At 37.9% G+C, this 23,538-nt stretch overlaps 1 long non-coding RNA gene across 2 annotated transcripts in view; it reads left to right on the top strand.

The window, feature by feature from the left end:
• Positions 1 to 22,498, top strand: part of LOC108701463 — a 28,128-nt gene extending 5,630 nt beyond the window's left edge. Inside the window, exons 2-5 of one of the 2 annotated variants that reach the window (XR_001933180.2) lie at positions 2,168 to 2,229; positions 2,486 to 2,532; positions 21,380 to 21,516; positions 21,974 to 22,498. This is a non-coding gene — a long non-coding RNA (uncharacterized LOC108701463). Of the gene's footprint in view, positions 1 to 2,167; positions 2,230 to 2,485; positions 2,533 to 21,379; positions 21,664 to 21,973 lie in introns of those variants that run through there. The other variant, XR_005964145.1, reaches the window with a different exon arrangement.
• The last annotated feature ends 1,040 nt before the right edge of the window (positions 22,499 to 23,538 follow it).

Genomic DNA, 23,538 nt, shown 5'->3' with positions numbered 1-23,538 from the left:
TTTGCTTAAAAAGGAGGTGACCTTCCAGTAATTCTGAGCTTTCTGGATAAAAGATTTTTGGATAAGGCATCCCATACCTATATACAATTATACTTGCATATGCTACAGACAGTAATGATGGGCGAATTCACTGCAACTTTCCCCATTTCGGAATCGGTGGAATCAACAGCGCCAATTTAGACACCTGCGTCTAAATACCCGTTTCGTGAATCTTTCACCAGTTTCGCGGGAAATTTGTGAAATTCGTGGCAAATCGAAACGGGATAAATTCGCCCATCACTAATCATTTGCTAGATGTGCACTATGAAACCAACTGGAGTCAAGGGTGTGTTTTTTACTACCCTGCAATGTGAAATTATCAATCTCTCCTACTGGTCAGCATGTGCTTACTTGCATTAGTTACATCTTTTGCAGGGTAGTCAGAGCTTTAAGATCAGTTAACACAATCCTGATCAAAACCACATCTTGTTGTTTTCTACACATAGTACCTATGTGGGCGTAGGTGTGAATTTTTACTCTTGCACTACAGGAACTGCATTAGTACATAACACCTTTGCCTTCTGCATATTCAGCTCTGACAGTAGTTTCCTGAATTTTTTTGTCCACATCACTGATCATAGTGGTGTCCCTCTATTGCTTTTCAGACCACCAAAGCTCTTTGTCACTTGTATGTATAGGCATCCGTCCTGACACCTGTATGTACATACAAGCAACCCAGCTGGTCAGTCTGTTTTCTGCGTAAACAGATTCAGCAGTTAAACAGCTTAACTGGGTGTAATTAATGTGATTTTAGAGTAAGCAGACATTCAATTGGTTTCATGTAAAACCATTAACGTAAAGGCAGTGATAGGTGTAATGAGCCAGATCTTGAGAAGTTCATAAAAATCAAAGGGAAAAAACTAAATCTTCTCTGTACTGGGTGTATTCAGAGTTAATTTTTCCTTTCCCCCATTGGTGCACTGAGCATTGTTTTTCACTATATATTTGCAATATATAATAAATAATAATAAATTTCATGTCTAAAGTATATTGAGGGTGCAGTTGAATTGACCTGTAAAATATTGCAGTGTATTTCAAGTAAGCATTCTGTGTACACCATGCAATGCAACTGTGTGTCAAAAGGAGCTTCAATATTCTCAATCTTGGAACTATCACTCTGGCGAAGCTAAAAAGTGGTGGGCTTTGTAGGACAAAATATCTTTTTTTAAAGGGCAAGTCAACTGCAAAATAAAAATTTGCTGAATAAAGGAAAACATAATTCGAAGCCACTTTCCAATGTAAAAGTTTTAAAAAAAGTCAGTGCTTTTAAAGTTATTTGTAAAAACATTTGCTATTGAGAGCAGCATTTAACAATGTTGTAAAAGTCTTAGCCTCCCCAGCAAAGACAGGTCTTTTAATCAACTGTCTTGTCTTACATCGTATCAACAGTCTGAGCCATCAGGGCAGAGAATAGAAAGGGATAGACAAACACTGTTTTCAATAGCGTTTAATATACAAATAACTTAAGTTGTAATGCATGTACGTGCCGAGTTGCTTAGAATTATGTTTTCTTTTATTAGGCATGACTTTATTTTTTAGGTTGTCAATTCCCTTTAAAATCTGTGCGAAACAACCAATAGATGCTTAACACCCCTGCCTAAGGAATGGAGGACAGTTACCAGAGCATGCTGGTGTTAGAGGATGTTTGCCATAAAGGAACATTAACAACAAAAAAGTGCCTTAAACTAATCAAAATATAATGTACTGTTGTGCTAGACTGGTATCAATGGGTGTGTTTGCTTCAGAAACTCTACTATAGTTTATATAAACAAGCTTCTCTGTAGCCACGGGGGCAGTCATTCAAAGCTGAAAAGGGAGAAAAGGCACAGGCTACACAGAACATAACAGATAAGCTCTTTAGTATACAATGGGATTCTTCTGAATGTATCTTATCTACTGTGTATCCCATGGCTACACAGCAGCTTGTTCAGGGCACAATACATTATACTGTCATTTCTTTAAAACATTTTCATTTTTTGGTGTTACTGTTCCTTTAAAATGAGCTTTTAGGGCAGTGACAAATGGGGATCCAACTTAGATTTTTATTGCATAAAAATGGCACAGATATAAAACAGAATGTCTCAAAGGTCACTGTACATAGTTACACAATTCTTTTTCTCTTTTCTAGGGTACATAAAGAAACCTGTGCAATATACGTTAGGTGAACAGAACAAAGATATAAATAAACAGGTAAGTACGGTCCTATTATATTCATATTATAGCTTGTTGTGTTTATCTAGAAAATAGACCCAGGGATGCCATGTTGCTATGAATTTGTTTTGTTTATTGGTGAATGATGAAGTGGTTTCTTCCATTAAGTATATATTGTTAACACTATCTAGCCAATTAGATTGAATTTTATAAGAGTTTCCTAAGAATTTGTTTTTTATGGAGCATTTCGCTAATAAACTAATCTTTTCTCCCAATCTTCTTCTTCCATTTGCAGGTGGATGTAGGTGGAATTCCTCTTCCCAGGACCGGGTAACATGTAAGGTAAGTGGGGCTATTTTTTTCTGCAATAGTAGCTTATAAAGAAGTGATATAAGATGGCTGGGGAGTTTCGCTGTGTCACAAACTTTTTCCCACTCAGTTAGGGTCTGTTTGCACTTGATGTGATCAAATTGGATTTTAAGTATCTCCATTTTTCTATATTATTCTAGGTGTGAGCATTCTCTGATTAGGTAGAGGGTTTATTGTCCTTGGGGAGAGTGTGTCTCATTTGTATTATTGCAATTTTTTAGTAGCTTGGTAGAAGGCACCAAATCTACTGAAATCACTCCTTGCACCTTGCTTGCTACTAACATTTGTTTGGGGCTTAGAGTCCAAAAAGCACTCAAAATTTCCCTTGGGTCACTGGCTTGTGTAATTTAAAGAGAGTTATCAGTGATTTAGGGACCATACAGTGAGGGCCTGAGGGACAAGGGATCCTGTATTGTCTTGGGAGTCGTATGATTCCCTAGCCCCTTCCAAGCCCACCATAAATGAAGAAACTAGTCAACACTGGAGGATGCATGTGAAGCCCCAAAGAAAATTGTTTCCTCTATTACTCTACACCACTGATAATCATATCCTAAGTCTGTGTTTGATTTTTTGATACAATTCTTTTCAATTTTTTTCAACTATTTTCTTAGTAACCAGGCAGTTGTTTGTATGACAGGCTGGAAGAAGATTGCAGGCAGAATAGCAGATAGTTCAGAAAAGAATATAATAAATAAAATAATATGGACAAAAAACCTTTACCCCCATATGTACTAAAAGGCACAGTTTGCCCAGTTAACCAAAACAATCAATAAAAAAAGTTTTCTTTTAAGCAGGGGATCAGTAAATTCTACCCCCTGATTGGTTACAACAGACCTGTAACAAACTTTGTACCTACCTCAAAATGAATCTGTGCATGGAAGTAGAACGAAAACACAAAATACACTGATCTATTCAGTATATTCATAGTCCCTTTACATACATGTTCTCATCAGTTCTTTATGACAGCCATACTCTTTTTCCAAAGGCCATAACTATGTTTAATGTCCTTCTCTTTGAGTATCATTTTGAATTATAAAATAAAAATAATAAAATACACCACAAATAAGTATATAAGACCTAACTGCTAAAATACATTTTAAGTGTCTGTGCAGAATGTGTTTATTTGGAAATATATGTTCCACCACGGTGGTTTTGTATGAATTCAAAGCAGGGTGTCTTCCTGGATTTAACCACATCACGTATAAGAGAAAGTCTTTAAAAGTATAAACTTTTCCACCTTATTAACCTACAACTTTGCTGCTGCCAATCCAGTTCCTAATGGCTATGTCATCGGAATGATTGAAAGGGAATATATGAAGTGATTCAAGCTGTGACATGTTTACAGTTAATGCACTTTCCAGGCAATTTTTTATGATCTGTCATTAAAAAATAGAAATATAAATGTTTTTGTATTGTAACCATCAAGACATATACTTTTAATATGATTTTTAGTTTTAAAGCAAAATTGTACTCCGCTTTTCAGGGTTTCGCTTTTTTTTTTATTCTCTAACAAATAGATAGTGAAGCAAAAAAAGTAGGCAATTTGACTATTATAAAGTTAATAATACCAGGATTATTGTTGAGGATCAATAAGGAGTTCCATGAACACATAAAGGGAAGAGGCCGAATGCCAAATGTTTTTGTACAGGTCATTGACATTTTGTCAATTTCCCAGCTGCCCCTGGTCATGTGACTTGTGCCTGCACTTTAGGAGAGAAATGCTTTCTGGCAGGCTGCTGTTTTTCCTTCTCAATGTAACTGAATGTGTCTCAGTGGGACATGGGTTTTTACTATTGAGTGTTGTTCTTAGATCTACCAGGGAGCTCTTATCTTGTGTTAGGGAGCTGTTATCTGGTTACCTTCCCATTGTTCTTTTGTTTGGCTGCTGGGGGGGGAGGGGGGGTGATATCACTCCAACTTGCAGTACAGCAGTAAAGAGTGATTTGAAGTTTATCAGAGCACAAGTCACATGACTTGGGGCAGCTGGGAAATTGACAAAATGTCTAGCCTCATGTCAGATTTCAAAATTTAATATAAAAATTTTTTTGCTCTTTTGAGAAACAGATTTCAGTGCAGAATTCTGCTGGAGCAGCACTATTAACTAATTCATTTTGAAACATTTTTTCCATGACAGTATCCCTTTAATATACAAAGCCCTAGTTTAGCATTGTAAAAGAAAATGACACAGACTTAAACACTGATACAGACTTTTATGGGGCAATGTAATCAAAGTTGGTAACGGTAAAAATAGTCACAATGCAAAAATCTATGCATTTACAAAAACACATTTTGCTTAGCGTGCATTTAATACAGCTTTTGCAAACCCAGAAACTGTTTAGTGACTGCTTCTGACAGTGAAAGAAAGATTTTTATAGTTTGTGCCAGTGCACAGTGTATGTAATAAAACTTCTTTCTGAAAAAGTTGTTTGCTCCAATAGATTGTCACTTAAAAGTGTGCAATGCATCATTAACATACACAATGCAAACAAAGAATATTACATTGTGAAATGTAAATTTTTTAATCTAAATTTTGCAAATTTGTATTCTCGTGCCAACTTTTTATCACATTCCCCCCCAAAGACTTCATCAGTTAAAAGCCGTCAGTATTTAAAACTAAATACAATTTCTTAGTAGTATTTATAAAGAAGTATATTCTTTAGAAGAATATTAGCAGAATGATGCCAGACAACACTTTTTTTTACCATGCAGTGGCTTATCCACTAAATTAAATGTTAGGGGTCTGCATAATGATAAAATGATCATTTGGTTCAAAGACGTCAGTGGACCCTATAGAAATCTATGGAAAGACTGAATCTGGTCATGTTCTATTGCTTAGTGAAAAAATATATAATGTAAGCGTGTACACACTACTGTACTTTTACATGTCTCCTACTTTCCTTTAAAACACGTTGGAAATGTCCTTTTTTGTGTGCTGCTTTTATAACATAGGCCAAATATAATTTTCAGATGCAAGACTTTAAAGAGTAGTTCTAATATTTTAATATAGTATATACACTAAAAAGACAAGGAACACAAGAAACAAGTAGTGCTTGTGGCAACCAGATCCTAAGTGAAAGAACAAAAACAATATGAAATTTTATATACACATTGGGACACTGGATAGCTAATGAAAAGAACAGACATTCCCACAACTCGGTGGTGTAAAGAACAGTCTTAACAGTGGTTAGATAGTGCTAATCCTTTTTTGCATCATTTCATCATGTAAAGTTGCAAGGCAAACTTACATGAATAAGTTTCCAAAAGCCAAAACTGAGCAGAAAGTTCCAAATTATGGGAAGGCCATCTACCAGTGATTTCTTTTTTTCTCTGTAATAATAAAACAGGACCTCGTACTTTCTCCCAAATAAGATGATTAATGCTTGTTTGAGGCAAAACAATCTTAATGTTTTTTTTAGTAGCCCTAAAGTATGCAGATCCAAATTACAGAAAGGTTCCTTATCCAGAAAAGCACAGGTCCCAAGTATTCTGGATAACCGGTCCATACCTATATATTAATAATCTTATTAGAGATAGACATTCTAATTTTTTTGGCCCATGCTCGGTCTGTTTTATAAATATTAAGGATCACATTTTCATTGGCAATAGCAATGTTCCACCCTTGCTTGAGGAAAATAAACCCGTGTGTAATAAAGTCAATTTCAGTAATCCAGACAGTATAAAGCACATGATATACAGTCAGAATTGTGATATCCTGATTCCATAGATTTTTATAAAACATTTGAATTTATCCTGTGTTTACAGCTTCTCCCTACTGTGTGACAAATATTAATCACCCAGACAAGTTCGATTCCAAATACCTAGGTTAATAAAGCTTGCAGTGGGCTATAATGAATAGAACACAGGCGCAGCCAGTCGTAAAAATGTCACTTCTCGTTCAAGCAATCATACACACAAATCATACACAGCCGGGGATATATACTCACAGGGACATGCCGGGGTCACACAGCCATGCACAATGCTTACAGGACATACTTCTAGGATTAGAACATACATCAATTTCCAGAGTTATTCATATAAAAAAAAATCCATCTTACATTTTGCAAAAGATCTGGAGTGAATCAAACTGAAGCTTTTTTGTATCCATATCATTTGTATGCAGAGAAACTAGAGCATAGACGCACACAATAAGTAGAGTAAGTACAGAATGAAGCCATAAAGGACCAATGAACTTGTACCAGGGCTGGAAACATCTTCTTTAAAATACATTTAATACTATGCTATCATTTTAATTTTTTAAGTATACTGACCAGTCAGTATTTGGTATTACAATTCAAATATGAAGGCAGATCCACTTCAAACAAATTGAGTGCTAACTTTATACAAGATTTATGTTAAGGTGGCCATACACGGGCCGATAAAAGCTGCCGACAGACTGAGTCGGCAGCTTATTGGCCCGTGTATGGGGGCCCCCGACGGGCTTCCCCGATCGAGATCTGGCCGAAAGTCGGGCAGATCTCGATCAGATGGGATTAAAAATCCCGTCGGATCGCGGCCGCATCTGTTCGTTCATGCGGCCCAGCGATCCGCCCTCCCGTTTGCGTTTGATAGGATCCGATCGTTGGGCCCTAGGGCCCACGATCGGATCAGCCCGATATTGCCCATCTCAAGGTGGGCATATCGAAGGGAGATCCGCTCATTTGGCGACATCGCCAAACGAGCGGATCTCTCCATGTATGGGTACCTTAAGTTGTACATTTATTCACCTTGGCCAGCCTTTGATGCTAAGCACCTATGAATGGTAGATAAAGACCAGGAGTAGTGGGTGAGTCTCAAACCAATGTTTAACGTTAAATCTCTGGTTAGGTGATAGTAGTATTAATGGTGCCATTTCTGATGGCTTTTGAGGCAAAAAACAACTGTCCACATGTGAGTAAATAACTATTAGATTCTAGTGTCAGTCTAAAAAGTGTTTTCTCCTCTTTGTCTTCTCCTTTCTGAACAAATCTCAATCTTAATAAATAGTCCTGATGGAGTCCTTTCATAGGGTGAGTCAAAGAAGTCATAGAATTTTGTTGATATTTATTTCAAGCTCAGCATTGTCCTACAATGGGATCCAGGGGACTTGGAGGGTAAGGGTGTTGATATGGCTGGGATCATTGGTTGACTTGTTTCACTAGTGATAGTATTGCAAGCAAAGAGAAGGCTATGCTTTCTTTTTACAGAAAATAACATATGGCAGTTTTTAATTTAGAGAGAATTTAGAAGAATAAACTTCAGACTGATTTTATGGTTACTGTAAGATCCACAAATGATCTTCCCTCTACTACAATGCTGGAAACAATAGTATGTAAATATTATGCACACATCTTCTGACTGTCACAAGTGCACTTTATTTTTCCTGAAATCTATTTGACAAATCATAAAGTGAAGGATATGATGGAATACTGTAATAAAAACCTAACTATCTGTGTATTCTGCATTTAGTTCAGAGATCATCTCATGGGAGACATATATTTATATTCTGTGATATGTTTTCATTCTCCTCCTGCACTTTGTGATTGTCTTGAGCCTCTTGCTTAATGATGGTGTAAGGGACCGGTGTGCCTTTAGCACATTCTAAAATAAAAGATATCATCCTTTTAGGGGTCTTTTACAAGCACAGTTAACAGGTTCCAACTGATAGCTCTCTTCCTGGCTGTAAAACGTATAGCTGTTTTGTTTCAGTGCCGTTGAGAAAGAGGGTGGATACAGTAGAGAAAACGTCTGAGTGCCTTGTGTTTATTGCAAGATCAACCAAGCCTCACAAAACAAACAAAAGCAAGAAAGGCATTAACAGAAAGAATAACCAAAGAGAGAAAAAAAAAGAGTGCTGAGTAGAGGATAAAATACAAAGATGCATATACTTTAAAGCAGAGATTCAAGAAATCATAGTTAATGCAGTGCTTCCATTTGTTGCTCAGAATTGAATCACATGAAAAGTTTTGCATTTTTTGGCTAGAGATAGGTGGGTATGACCAATGCATAACTACTTATCCTTCTTAATACCTGTTTTATTCAACAGAAAATAGGAATACAATTTAAATATAACAGCTTGTAAGGGTCCATAGGCACAGTTGGCACAGTTGGAGTGCGGACCAAGGAGGAGGCAGTTCAAGCAAACAAAGTTCAAGGTACAAAAGGGTTCGGCAATAGAATAGTCAAAGTTCAGGCAAGGGGTCAATCCAGGCAGAATAGGGTCAAAACGGTTAATCAGGCAAAGGTCGGTACACAGGAATCTATATAACAATACTAGAGTCACACCCAGGAATGCACAAAGTGAAACAGTGTGTTGCAGTGTTCAAGCGCCTTTAAATAGGCCTGTTTTGGCGCCAAAAGCAGGACATGACGTTGACGCTGGCGCTCTGACGTCGGCACCCATTCTGGCATCACAGCGCTGCAACCAGCAGGATCCACGTGGCGGAGCAGGGCGCCGCCATCTTGGACGCCATCTTGGAGCAAAGCATGGTCGTGAGTATCGGTTTCCTTTACACAGCTTAAGTAATACTTTCCTATATTAAATACAATTTAAATGTTAACAACAAAAGAGAAAATGAAAAATGTTGCACTGTCATGGAGATATATATTGTGCTTTAATGTGTATATTACTTTTGTAAGCAAAATCGAACAGCAGATTGGTCAGGTTGCCATTCCATTAGTTTTCCCTGGTCTCTGTGCTTTGCTTCGATCCTCACTTTGGCCAAAAATTTTTTATCTTGTTTGTTTTCTGAACCAGACAGCACATTGTCTTATCACTCAATGGTATATATTAGCAAATATACCAGAGACACATCTATTTAAATGTAAAGCCTTGTGATTAATTGCTTTTATGTTTATCTTTACTAAAATTCCCAGAGGTGATTAAGATAAGTTACTCCTAGATATCACCATATAGAACACTTGCTCACTTCTAATGTGAATGAATGGCTGTTTCATCTTGGGAGACAGGTAAATAGGGTGGGTGTGTCTCTACCATTCTGGTTGCTTAAAAGGACAGCATACACCACTTTTTAATGTGAGCTCACTAATAGGGCATGTGCTGAACATACTTTTTGCCTATTGTTTAAGTTAAGAAATATCTATGGTTTTTGTTCTTTCGGGCACTGAACAAAATATGAAGCCAGTTTCACTGCCTGCACATGGAACTGTTGGGTCAGCTCAGGTGCAAGCACATGTGGCTGATTTTGGTGCAAGAATGCAAACTCTTGTGTGTCTGCACCCCAGCTGACACAATGGTTCCAGGTGCAGGCAGGAGAGGAGGCTAATCCCTGTGTAGGGGCTCATTTTCAGCAGGCCGATTGCAGCACCATGTGGCACTAGTCTTCTCTAAGCAGCAGCATTTAAGCAGCTCATTATCAGAGGCTTCTCAATTGACTGGTAATTACATTTATCAGTTCCTTTGAAGTTCTTCAGGTACAGGAAGTGACATAAATTGCTAAAATGAAAATGGCTTCATATTTTGTTTAGTGCCAGAAATAACAGAAACCATAGATTTTTCTTAAATAAACGATAGGCAAAAAGTATGTTCAGCACATGCCCTATTTGTTGAGCTCATGTTGAAAAGAGGTGTATACTGTCTATTCGATTTGGTAAGACCATGAATGATGAGAACAGAAAAATGTTGTGAAATAACCATAAGCATACCCCCAAGAACTGTCTTTGGCTCTACCTGGTATATTGTTATTCTCCACAGACTGAGAAGAGTCTCATCAAATGTCTGGGGACGCACAGAATTGTAACCTAACAGCTGGATAGCGGCAGGTTGAAGATCCCTGCCTTAAATAAACAGTAATAAAGTTCATACATTTTAATGTCGGGGGAATAAAATCTGTATCACATCTGCACTGAAAAAGTATACCCGAGGAACTGGGCTTTGCAAATGTCAGGTTTACAATACACACATTTTATTATGAAATGTTTTCTTGCTTTATTACATTGCATCTGCTAGAAAGCTCAGGCAGATCCCCACTGCTGCTAAGGTAAGAGATAAAACACTGAATCCCACCTACATTCATTTTTCCAGGGACCACAAGAATGCAGCTTTCAGACAAGAGGGGTGTGAAATAACTCAGAGGCACATCCATATTTCCAGTTCATACTGTTACATTGTTATAAGGCTATAGGTTATTATACCATCTTGATTAGGGGAATGGCACTGTATAAAGCACTGTTTCGCCATATTTGTAGACATATCGGGGCCGATTCACTAACTTCGAGTGAAGGATTCGAAGTAAAAAAACTTCGAATTTCAAAGTGTTTTTTGGGCTACTTCGACCATCGAATGGGCTACTTCGACCTTCGACTACGACTTTGAATCGAAGGATTCGAACTAAAATTCGTTCGACTATTCGAACATTCGATAGTCGAAGTACTGTCTCTTTAAGAAAAAACTTGGACCCCCTAGTTCGCCACCTAAAAGCTACCGAACCCAATGTTAGCCTATGGGGAAGGTCCCCATAGGCTTTCCTAAGTTTTTTTGATCGAAGGATATTCCTTCGATCGTTGGATTTAAATCGTTCGATTCAAAGGATTTAATCGTTCGATCGAAGGAATAATTCTTCGATCGTTCGATCGAACTATTTGCGCTAAAATCCGTCGACTTCGATATTCGAAGTCGAAGGATTTTAATTCCCAGTCGAATATCGAGGGTTAATTAAACCTCGATATTCGACTGGGAATTAAAATCCTTCGACCCTTGGTGAATCGGCCCCATCATGTTTAGTTGTAGGGAAATACCTTGTCTCACTATTCTGTATTTAAATCCTTCTCTAATTCAGGTTCATATTTATTACAAATGTGAAACTGAAAAAAGATAATTATCACTTGGAGGATTAATGCTGCACAGTGTGTTGGAGCCAACATGATTATGTGTTTGAATGAGACCTTCCTTGTGCTTAGAGTGGAGGAGCTTGGGAGCAGAGTGGTTAAAAAGAGAAAGGGAATAATATAAAGCCTCGATGAGATGTATAAAACAAAAAAGAACATTTCAATGCAGCTCTGAGGTTCCACGCTGAAGTGGCTCTCTCCATGACAAAGGTTGATTACAGCTATTGTAGTTAAGTGTTTTAGGATACAACTGAACAAATACAGCCATATAAAATGTCATTGTGTGCAGGATTCAGATCCATCAAATTGCAGCCTGAATGCAACTGATTAGGATTTAAATATACTGCATTGTCTATCTATCTATCTATCTATCTATCTATCTATCTATCTTTCCTTCTATCTATTTATTTATCTATCTATCCATCTATCTATCTATCTATCTATCTATCTATCTATCTATCTATCTATCTATCTATCTATCTATCTATCTATCTATCTATCTATCTATCTATCTATCTATCTATCTATCTATCTATCTATCTATCTATCTATCTATCTATCATCTATATGTATAATGATCTAATGTACAAGCTAGTTAAATCTATATCTTCATAAACAATGCCTAAGGATGTCAATAAGATGGCATTGTGTAGTGTATATGTAATAATATACCCCTATTATAAAATATAAGGATATTATAAGGCCCTAAGTAGTTCCATGACTGAATAAAGTTACAAGCCCAAAGGCTGAGTATTTTCATACAGGACAAAGAACCTGATAGGGTTTTACTGGTGTTGGGATTTGTTTATAAGTGCATCAAGTGGGCTGGTTGGGTGTTCGGGGGGAAGCAGTGCAAAATGTGAAACTTTTGTGGTCCAGGATGGCAGAGCAGTGACACTTCTAGTAGTGATAACTTGCTTAAAAACAACAAGGTTGAAGTTTAAGAGAGGAAAGATGTTGCCAGAATATCTTAAATGTCTGTGGTGGGATGAGTTGGTTTGCTAGAATATGTGCCGGGAATTTAAGGTGGCCATAGACGAACCGATAATATCATACAAAACTAATTTTCACACAATATTCAGTGCGTGTATGGTGAAAGACTAGCTGACCGATATCGGCAGAAGACTTGGATATCGGTTGGCTCGTCGATCAGGCCACCCGGAAAATTTTATTTTGGGCACCTCTGAAGGCACCCGAACATCAGCCATTGTTAGTGCTGAATTGTCAGATACAGGTCGAATTCTATTGATTCTACCTGCATTTCTGATGATTCAGCTCTACATGTGTGTATGGAAATGAACAATCTTTCTTGGAGATCTTTTCCAGGAAAGATATTAATTGTTATGTCTATGGCAACCTTTGGGCATAAGAGTAAAAGTGCTAAGAACTGTTCAGAAGAATTAGCACATGTATATCTGACCACAGTTTGAGGTGGAGGTGGGAAAGCAGCAGTATGGAGAGAGCAGAGGAGCCTTCTCCTGGGATTTGTACAAGACTAGAAATACTGTAAGTTGCTCATATCATTTGTACATCATATAGGATAATGCAACCCTAATGAAATGTAAAAGTCACCTTGTAGTTCCATGACCTTTATAGAAACACATGACTTGTGTTAAAATTAAAATTTTAATGGGAGACATCCGGACATATGTAACATACCGATAAGCGAGATTATGAAGAGTGAGTTACAAAGATTGACTGCATATAGTGACACAGGTTGTTATTTAGTTACAGTGTGGTTGGATATAGAAATGTTATTTTGTTAATTTGTTGTGCTTTGGGGATGGAAGTGTCACAGTATTATACACCGAATACACGGTGTGCACAGCATAGGGAGATTGAATTTAAACTAATTAATAAACTTTGACACGTTGTGATTTTAAACACTGGATTTAATTTATTGTATGACACAGGACACACAAGTTATGGTATTAATGAATGGAAGTTAGATGAGCTCCATAATGGGTGCACTACGAGTTTTATCACCGGGTGTTCTAATCAGGGGTGAGGGGTTAACACCTTTTACATGTCATTTCACGTTGGTGAGTAGTGATGGGCGAATTTGCGAAACGGCGCCCATTTTTGCAGCGAATTTTCGCGGGCGTTTCGCGAATTTATTCGCTGGCGGCGAATCGCGCAAATAAATTCACCCATCACTATTGGTGAGGTCACTAGAGGTTCGCGCCAACATTGTGTATTTATCTTGGTGGATCTATTAATTTTTTTGCTTTGAAAAAGGCTGCAGCAGCAGCTGAATCGTCAGTATGTGCCAATAAAATAAACTTTTTATTTAAACAGATATAAGTCCTGAGCAGTGCGGTTTTTTAGTTGTACTATTTTGATTTTTTGAAACAAGCACTCAGGCATCATTGGACTTTGTTTTTCGTGAGTGCCAATATCTCTATGTTTTTTTATATATATATATATATATATATATATATATATATATATATATATAAATATTCATAAAGTACCTGCACTCCTTCCTGGTTGTCGAGGGTGGGTGCTTGGTCAATCGTAGTATATAAAGTTCAAAGTGGACCAGCACACCAAATTTTCAATCAAAAAAAGGTTTATTCCAACATCACTTTAGTGTCCAACGTTTCGGCCCACATTAGGGCCTTTATCAAGGATTGATAAAGGCCCTAATGTGGGCCGAACGTTGGACACTAAAGTGATGTTGGAATAAACCTTTTTTTGATTGAAAATTTGGTGTGCTGGTCCACTTTGAACTTTATATATATATATATATATATATATATATATATATATATATATATATATATATATATATATATATAGGTATGGCATACCTTATTCAGAAACAGTTTATCTAGCAAGCTCATATTTTTTTCACTGTAACCCTAACTTATCCTAACTAAGCAACATGCACCCATATCGTGGCAAAAAATCCTATTGGGTTTATTTAATGTTTAATTTTTTTAGCAGAAAAAGTATTGATATCCAAGTTATGGAAAGACCTATGGTCACAAGAAATCCGAATAATATATCCTATACCTGCATATAAATATAGTACACAATGTAATGATGTCCTAACAAAGACATTTTCTATCCAAGAGATCGACATTGAGGTTAGGCCCTTCGATCATTCTGGCTCCCCGAATAAGCAGATAGTGACACTAAGATCTATGGTCCTTTGAGTGTAATGACCATTGCTGCTTTGTGATGCCCAATATGCAATGTGTGCCATAGCTATGACAGTGATAAGAGCTGGCTGGAAATGTGTTCTTACCATAGATAAGTAACTGGGCAGAGCAAAAGTGCTTGTTAGTTTTATCTGCTGTTGCAATTCTTTCCTTGGTTTAACTATGTACGGCTTAAATACCAGAGCTAGGCACATTTTTGCTAGAAGCCTTTTCATGTATATTTTTCTGTCTCCAAATGTCCCTTATTAGGAAAACCAGTCCTGCACATGGACACTGAGATAATGATGAAAAAGATAACAATGAATAAACTGCTCACTGAAGATCACTAAGTAGATTTATTTGAAATAAGCTCTGGGTTCCTTCCATTAGTAAAATCCTCCGGTGTCCTGCTTGTCCCCTCTGTGCTTTGGAATATTCATCTCTTGGCAGCACAATGATGCACAATTGTCATATTCATCTGCATTTGTCTAATTGGTTTTTCATTTGGCTAATTACAGAATACATTTGTCTCAGTTTTAACAGTGTATACTCTAAAACCTCTGCCAGTTGCACCATTTTTTTTGCAACAATATCCAATTTTGTGCATTCAGTGGGAAAATCTTAAATGGATATTACATTTTTCCACTTATATTTTTGTAATGTAAAAATATATTCCTGTTTCAGGGCTTTCCATATAAAATTGAATTTAATGGTACCCATACACTTGAAGATTCTGATAACAGCCCAAAACATTGGCCCCCCAAATTATCTGATTGCTGATTGATCCTTTAGATACTAACCAATGTAATATATTCTGGCAGTAAACAGCCACAAATTGCTTTATTTGATCTGATTGTTGGCCAACTGCTTTGGCCAAATCATGCAAATATCTTTTCATTTTGGATTGTGGATAAATAAACAGAGCTCCTTGTGGAGAGACCTGTACTGTAAATTCTATCTTGAGTAAACCTTTATTTTATTTTCATATATGACTTACCTATTTCTGTTAGCCACCTTCCAACCTGCAGTGTGGGAACATCTTGTACAAATTGAATGACCTAGGGGCCAGCAGAATAAACTCTTTACCTTGTATCAAATAACAAATTCAATGTAAAGTGCACAGTGTTGGTGGATGTTTGAATGATGCACAAGTAGTTAGGGGATGGGTAGAGGCTGGACAGGAAGGACTCCTAGGTGCCTCCCCCGGCCCACCCTCATGAATACAGCATTGACAAATGTAGACAGTGCTGTATTCATGAAGGTGGCCAAAGGTGCCTGTGGCAACTGATCCTGCATAGAAGATACTGTGCTGTTGTGCCTGTTTTTTTGCACTTTGCACCCTTCATTCCACATTGTAAATGACCCCTCACATGACATGAGCCTTAAGGCAGGGGCATACAGTGGTTTGAAACCTGCGTAATTTCCAGCTCGATTGACTTTTATGGTAACCATGTAGACCATACTAGTGCATTTGTGGGTCACGTGATTGTCATTCTATAACACAGCAGGATTCTTGAAGGTTAGCATTAAGGCTCTTATACACTGACACCTAAATGCAGGCGCTAATTGATTCCCTTATGTGTTTTATTTTGTTTTTTTTTCAAAATGCAACTTGCTGCATTGTCTTGTGCTTGACACGTGTTCAAAAGATGCACTGCGCTCAAATTCGCAAAGTGTGTTTTATCATGTCCTGGAGCCTTGTGTTGGCTCCGGTGCAGAGAAGAGGATTCTGATAGTAGTGAGAGGCTGAAATCAGCCTGCGGATTTCAGCAGGCTAATTTCAGCCCCATCTGGCCCTAGCCCTAAAGGTAATGGGGCCCAATTTGCTGAGCTGGAAATCTATTGGCATAAAAAAGCTTGGAACATCCAGTGGTAAAACTACCGGGGGTGCAGCAAATGCACTAGGACCAGCACCCCTCAGGTGAGAAAAGATTTCTTCTGGAGGGGGGTCGGGGGCCTGCACCCGGGCCCCACACCTGTAGTAAGGTTACTGGGAACATCCCCATGCCCTTAGAGTTTGATTGCTATTCAGTTTAGACCACTGGCACAAAGGACATTTACACTGTTATTGAGTGGAAAATAGCAGTGGCCCCTCTCCACCTGCCCCTGCTCCTAATACTATTAAATGAAAAATGTCCTGTTGGTGTTTTGATGCCAAAGTCTGAATGTCACCCTCCCCCCCCCATCTGTCACCATCACTGAGTGATGACAGACGGAGAGGGGCATTTTGCCAGGGGGCTAAGAAAACCAAAATGTCTTATTGCAAGGGTTCCAAAACAGTATTTCTCTGTCATGAATGGTGGCATGTTCCCAAAGGGTGTGATCACAGGACACATTCAGACGCAACATGAACATGTCATCCTACTTCTCACAGTGTATAAATAAAGCATAGCTAGGCAACAATCATGTGTGCCACTGGTCGTACGACCTCCATTTATTGTACTTCTAGCAATAAAGTCCTTTGTGTGTGTCACTGTAACACTTGGAGCATATACCTTTGCTTTCATTATATGTATCAGCAACCCATTTCTTGCAAAGTGAGAAAAACATAAAGGAATCACAACAGAAAAGCTTTTATAATCCCTGTTGCTTTTATTTAAATGCAAAGCAGACAGGTATAATTTCCATAGATAGACACAGTAACAAAAGCAAAACTGCTGGTACAAAAACATCTTTGATCTGCTGGTACAACAAGATTTTAAAGATCTTTTTTACAGTATTTATATAAACAATAAAGAGTGTGTTCTGTAGAGGAAGTAAAAAGTTAGGTATCTAAGTTGAGGTTCACAGACAACATGTTCAATTGTTATATTATGCTGGTAAATAGCCCTTTAATTGATGCAATTTGGGATAAAATTCTCTCTTTCTCTGTGTAATCAGTCCAGAGAAGTAATCAGAAGTAATTCAGTGAATTTTTGGAAGACTAAGCACTTCTGAGCAGGAGGTAGTTCTTCACTGTCGCATGAATACAATTAGGCAGCATGCAACTTGGTCACTTTACCTGATACCAACTGTACCATGGGCAGTTAGGGAAATAAGCCCCTAATCCTTGCAATATGTGCTCTGTGCTCTTAAATATATTATCACTGCAGGTAGAGACAAGGCTCCAGTCAGTCAAAATAATTGTGTGCTTAGGGTCTTCTGGCCACTAGCCATTAAAGCACAACATTTAATAGCGGCTTGTCTTATATTTAGTTGCCCCAGTGCTGCAAATGTGTGTAATTGACAACTCTGAAATCTGTAGGCTCTATGGAACTGCTGGGTTACAAGTGTTGTTATAATGTGGCAACAATTTCCATCTATAAAAGCTTTGTGCCAAGAGACACAAAACAGGTAAATCCAGCCTTGACTGCAGCGACTCCACTAAAGACATAAATCCTAAATCAGCAAGTATGTTAAATTCATCACAGTCGCTCTGCAAATCCAACAGCATTGCCCTGGCAGATTGTTTTATTTTCCAGGTTGCTGAAGACAAAGGATTATGGGAGTGGAAAAAGGTACCTAAACTGCGCTCACACAGATTTCTTTTATTTCTTTTCCAAAGACATACTAAAAGGCAATAATTAGCCTGCTGTATTCTGTAGCTTATATAGCTTAGGCTAAGATGCAAGTGCAAATCTTGAGGAATCAGTTTGAGGGTGGGTGGTCATTTATTTTTATAGATACATGACCATTATTAATAGAAAAACGTACAAACTATTTAATTTAGAATACATCCCCCCCCCTCCAAGGACACGTCATGCCATGTTTTGAGGATCACCTGACATTAGCTTTGACAAATTCTTTTTAGACACTTATCATACAGGGCAATGGTGGGTGATCAAGTTTTTCCTCACAAATTTGGGCTATTGATAAACATTTTTGGCAATATACCCCAAATCATCTATTGTGCCTTGGGCCACACACATGGGTGACCTGACACTTGTTACTAGAGCTTGAAAACCTCACATGGTATGTTTTCATTGACTGTTGTGGGTTTCCAGACAAGCTATGTTGCTTCGAATGTAAAGAATATGACTATTAGTTGGTGAATGGTGGCCCGCTGATCCTAAAAGATATTCTTCTGCTATGGAAATTTCATCTGCCAATGCACCATGTCGGACAACTGCATGCTTTATTGGCAGATGAGGAACAGAAGAGATCCAGCACAACCAATCAGAACAATAGGTAGGCTTTCATACCCTACTGTACTCTGTGTATGTTCAGCTTATTGGCCAACAGGGTGGAAAGTATACCAACCTTGAATAGCACCTTACACTTCATTGCTGGCTGTGTGCTGCCAATTCAGAGGCACTGCCGAATTGTAAAACCTAGCCCCACATATTACTTGGCATAATTGACATGTGACTGTCTTTAGAGTCAGAACTTTAGAGCTAAAACCTCTCATTGTCTTTCCATTGGCTGCCCCACCATTCTTGAGAGGTCGCTATCTGTTACATTGATCTGAAATTGAAGTAACCTTCTAATAAATATGAAGAATTTTCAGCGTTATTGAAAGTAGTATCCCTTGGTTTATCCCTTGCTCTGTGCTCACTCCTGCATCTGACTCTTGAAACAATGTTTCCAGCTGGTTTCTCCTGCAGGAGTGAGAACCAGCAGAGCGGAGAACATAAACACTTTGACAGATTCTGCTTTCAATAGCAATCACAGTAACAAATAACTTTGCAATAAATACAATGTTTATTTTGATTTAGATTTTCTTCCAAAACACAGGCTAATTGGCTGTAACCATAGCAGCATCATAACAACTCAAGTAGGAGGAAACGGGAAAAAAGGCAGTAAAAGCCGCCGACAGGCAAGAGCAGTAAAAGCTGTCAACAGACAAGGGCCCATGTTAGGGGCCCTCCGTTGGGTTTCCCTGACCGATGTCTGGCTGAAAATCTGCTCTAGGATCCACAATCTGATCAGCCCAATATCGCCAATTTGACAACCCCTCTAAACAAGCAAATCTGCACATGTATGGCCACCTTTAGTGACACTGTATAGAAGTTTGTAAGGCCTTTTGTAACAGGAAACTTTTGAACAATCCAATAACAGAGGCAGCTCTATAGGCAACATATCCAATATGGAAAAGTGCTCATATTTTCTCAAGAAAAATTGTGAAATCATGCAATGGCCATGCAAAGATTGTCATAATAACCTCTGTTCTGGAAGACTTCCAACTAGAACTACTGCTGAATGTTGTGCATTTTGATTTTCAGTTGCAACAGCATGATATACTTTCCAATAAATTAGCATTAATTATGGGAAAAGATTTGAGACTATAAGGGGGTTGTTTACTAAAATCTGAATTTATCTCCTTTTTTTTTTATTAAACAAAGCTCGACCAAACTCTCATGCGCAATTTTACTTAATTTATAACTGGAAAAATTCGGGTCGGAAAAAAACTTGATAATATCAGGTTAAAACTCAAATCCTACAAATATTTCAGACTTTACTGCCGAATCGCTTGATTCTTTTCAGGTACCCTGAAAACCTTGAATTTTTCGGTTATGGGGCTAAACCCAGGGTAGACTGCTATATCTTCAAATTGGGATAAGCACATCTGCCATTGACTTATACATGACCTTGACAGGTTTGAGATGTCTGGTTTTTGGATTCAGACTTTTTGCAGCATCGGGTATGATAAATCTGAAAAGTTTTTTTTTCCAATGAAAAATGGTAGTTTTTGCCCCCAAAAAGCGAGAAGGGTATGTCAAGCAGAGTTGATACAGGTATAGGATCCATTATCCAGAAAGCTGTGAATTATTTCATCCAAACAATCCAAATTTTTAACGATGATTACCTTTCTTCTCTGTAATAATAAAATAGAACTTTGCACTTGATACAAACTAAGATATAATTAATCCTTATTGGAAGGAAAACCAGCCTATTGGGTTTATTTAATGTTTAACTTAGTTTTCTAGTAGACTTAGGGTAGGGGCACACTGGGCGATTCGGGGAGATCTTGCGCGGGGTAAAATGAAAAATCGCCTGTGCTAAAGCACACACGGCGATTTGTATTCCGAAGTCGCCTGAAGTTTCCTTGTGAAGCGCCACGTGTGCTTTAGCGCAGTTGATTTTTCATATTAGCCGGCGCAAGACAGTGGGAAGGCGTTCGGGGAGATTGGTCGCCACAAAGATGAAGGAACCAGGCGACTAACTCTCCCCGAATCGCTTCTACCCTACAGGTTTACAATCATTGTTGCAGACCTAGGTGATTTTGCTTGCCACTATAAAGCTCAAAAGATGTGTTGCTCGTGTTAAATATCCATCATATGCTATTGAAATCTGGGGAAAATAATTTAATCAGTTTTATAGTATGTATGTAAATAGCTATAAATATTTTCTGTTACTTCATTTATGGTCAATCCTTTAAGAGCTTGGGTGATTTGGAGGTTGGTTTCTGTAACTGAAGGAGTTAATTGGGTCTAGATTGGTGATATTACAACAGTATACTGGTGCAGATGAACCAACTATAGTTTTCTTAGAATTTAGAACAAACCTTCCCATTGCGGTTTGTTTGCCCTTTGACCACCTACATTCACCTATCAGAATCCAGATAAAGAGAGTTATGGGGATGTGTTGCTTAGCTACTCGGGACCCCACTGTCAGTCTAAGGGCAGCATTAAGCACAGCAAAATAATTGAAGTTTACAAGAAAGCTTACAACCAAGCAGAGCACTAATGCCCCAGACAAAGAAAACATCAAACTGATGAGCTGTAAGGGGATAAAGTGTACTGATATGACGTTAAAATAAATCCTGCAGAATAAAATTAAATATTACAGCTAGGCTGTCTTATCGCCATGTACTGTCTGAAAATATAAAACAGATCTGTTTCCAAAACATGTGCTTTTACTTTTTTCCACAGCTCCATGTCTGCACCACAAATGGGTTAAAGCGAGGCCAGATTCTTTTAATTTTCCAGGGGAAAAACCTTTCTAGATTAATAGATAGCTTTTTGTGCTGCGCAACACTCTCAAGAATGAAAATTCCTTATAAATAAAGGTCAGTATTAAACTTACAAAAAACTATTATTGATTTGCTCTATATAAAATAACATAAAAATCCTCTTAACACATTCTCCTACCTGGCACAAATCCAAAGCCAAGCTGGTGAGCATTGCTATGGCAACACCAGCGGTGCTAACTAAGCTCTGACCTGCCATGAATGGCAATGCTGGCAACATCGCTGGGTGTGCTTAAATATTCATGAAATTATCAGGAGGAACAAAAAAAACTAGATCTCAGAATATGACTATACCGTTACTGTAAATATGATCTTTATTGGGAAGCCCAGTACATTTGATTTCATAACTTTTTAAAGATTGTGAGCACATGATACCAAAGAAAGAAGTCACCGTCTAAGGGGCCTATTTACTAACATTCAAATTTCTATTTATTCACAAATCGGATTTTGTTCTCTAAAAACCTGCTGTTTTTTGTTGTTTCTCAAAAACTCCAAGGGCAGAGACACACGCTCAGATTCGGGAAGATTTAGTTCGCGTGGCAATAAATTGCCTCTTCATTCAGGGCTACTAATCTAACTGACTCCCGGAAGCTAGAATCTAAATCGACGGCGGGATGGCACTCGGAGCTCTTCATTTTCCGAAGTCGCCCGAAGTTTCCTTATGAAGTGTTAAACCACAACAGACTCTAATACAAAACTTCGGCAAGTAAAAGCAGTTGAGGTCCTATAGAATTCAGTGGAAGCTGCCCTGATCCTATAAGACCTTTTTTAAAGTAATTTGGACTGATTGATGGTTTTCTGATTTTTTTCCGCTAGTAATTCAAAGTTTTAGAGGTTTTCTTATTTCTAATTGCATCCTTCAGTGTTTTTTTTTCATTTGCACTTTTTATATTTCAGATCTTTTAAAGGATGGTTTTCCTTTTAGTTAACTTTTCATGTTATAGAATGGCTAACTCTAAGCAACTTTTCAATTGGCCTCCATTATTTATTTTTCTGCCTTCTTCTGCCTTTTTTAAGCTTTCAAATGGGGGTCACTGACCCCATCTAAAAACAAATGCTCTGCAAGACTACAAATGTATTGTTATTTCTACTTTTTATTACTCCTCTTTCTGTTCCGGCCCGTTCCTATTCATATTCCAATCAATGAATGGTTGATTTCATTTTCAACTTCATATTAAAAGTTAACTCAAAGTTGTGAACTACCCCTTTAATAAATTACAAGACATTTGTGATTTTAGAGAAAGAGTTTAATTGTAGTTTTAAAAAAACACTAAAATGAGAATGTTGATAAATGGGCCTCCCCATGTGACAGAGCTTACTTTAAATCTTAGTCCCAACCTAATTCTACCATATATTGGGGTAGAAAATATACTTTTAATTTACATATTGAAGAATCTTTGTGATGCGACATGCAACATGTTGGCAGTATAAAAATAAAGCACAATAATAAAGGGTTAGGCTAGAGGAACGTGAGCTGTGCAGTAACAGCACCTTGGTCACAATAACATATTTCCAGGTTTTATTCCATTCATTCCTATCAGAAACTGTACATAGGTAATTGCATCTTCAACATTAGCAGATTAGCCATCTGTATATTGCTGGGAACCTATTTGTTTAACGTAGTTTATATTAATTACAAAGAATTTAAAATAAATTGGAGTGTACGGGCTGAAACACACGGTGTCTTTTTCAAATCCGACACATTGAGAAGAAGCGGATGCGACAAGATGGATGCGCCTAAAAGCTGCGTGCATCCGACACGTCACGTCTGTCGAATGCGAATACCGCACGTTGCGTCTTCATCCAACAGTTGTGTCGTGTTGGATGCACGCAGCTTGTAGGTCCAACATTCGTATTACTTACATTATGTTCAGCGTATCAGTCTCGTCGCATTCGCTTCTTCTCATCGCATCTGCTTCCTCTCATTGCGTTGTATCTGAAGAAGGTGCAACGTGTGTTTCAGCCCTAATAGATCCATGTTCACTGATTTCGAATTGCACCATACACAACCAACCACTTGTACTTTATAGATTTGTAATTCTCCTACATACAGTATGGGAT

Source organism: Xenopus laevis, chromosome 9_10L, assembly GCF_017654675.1.
Source record: "Xenopus laevis strain J_2021 chromosome 9_10L, Xenopus_laevis_v10.1, whole genome shotgun sequence".
NCBI lineage: Eukaryota > Metazoa > Chordata > Amphibia > Anura > Pipidae > Xenopus > Xenopus laevis.
This window is presented reverse-complemented; position numbering and strand designations above follow the sequence as displayed.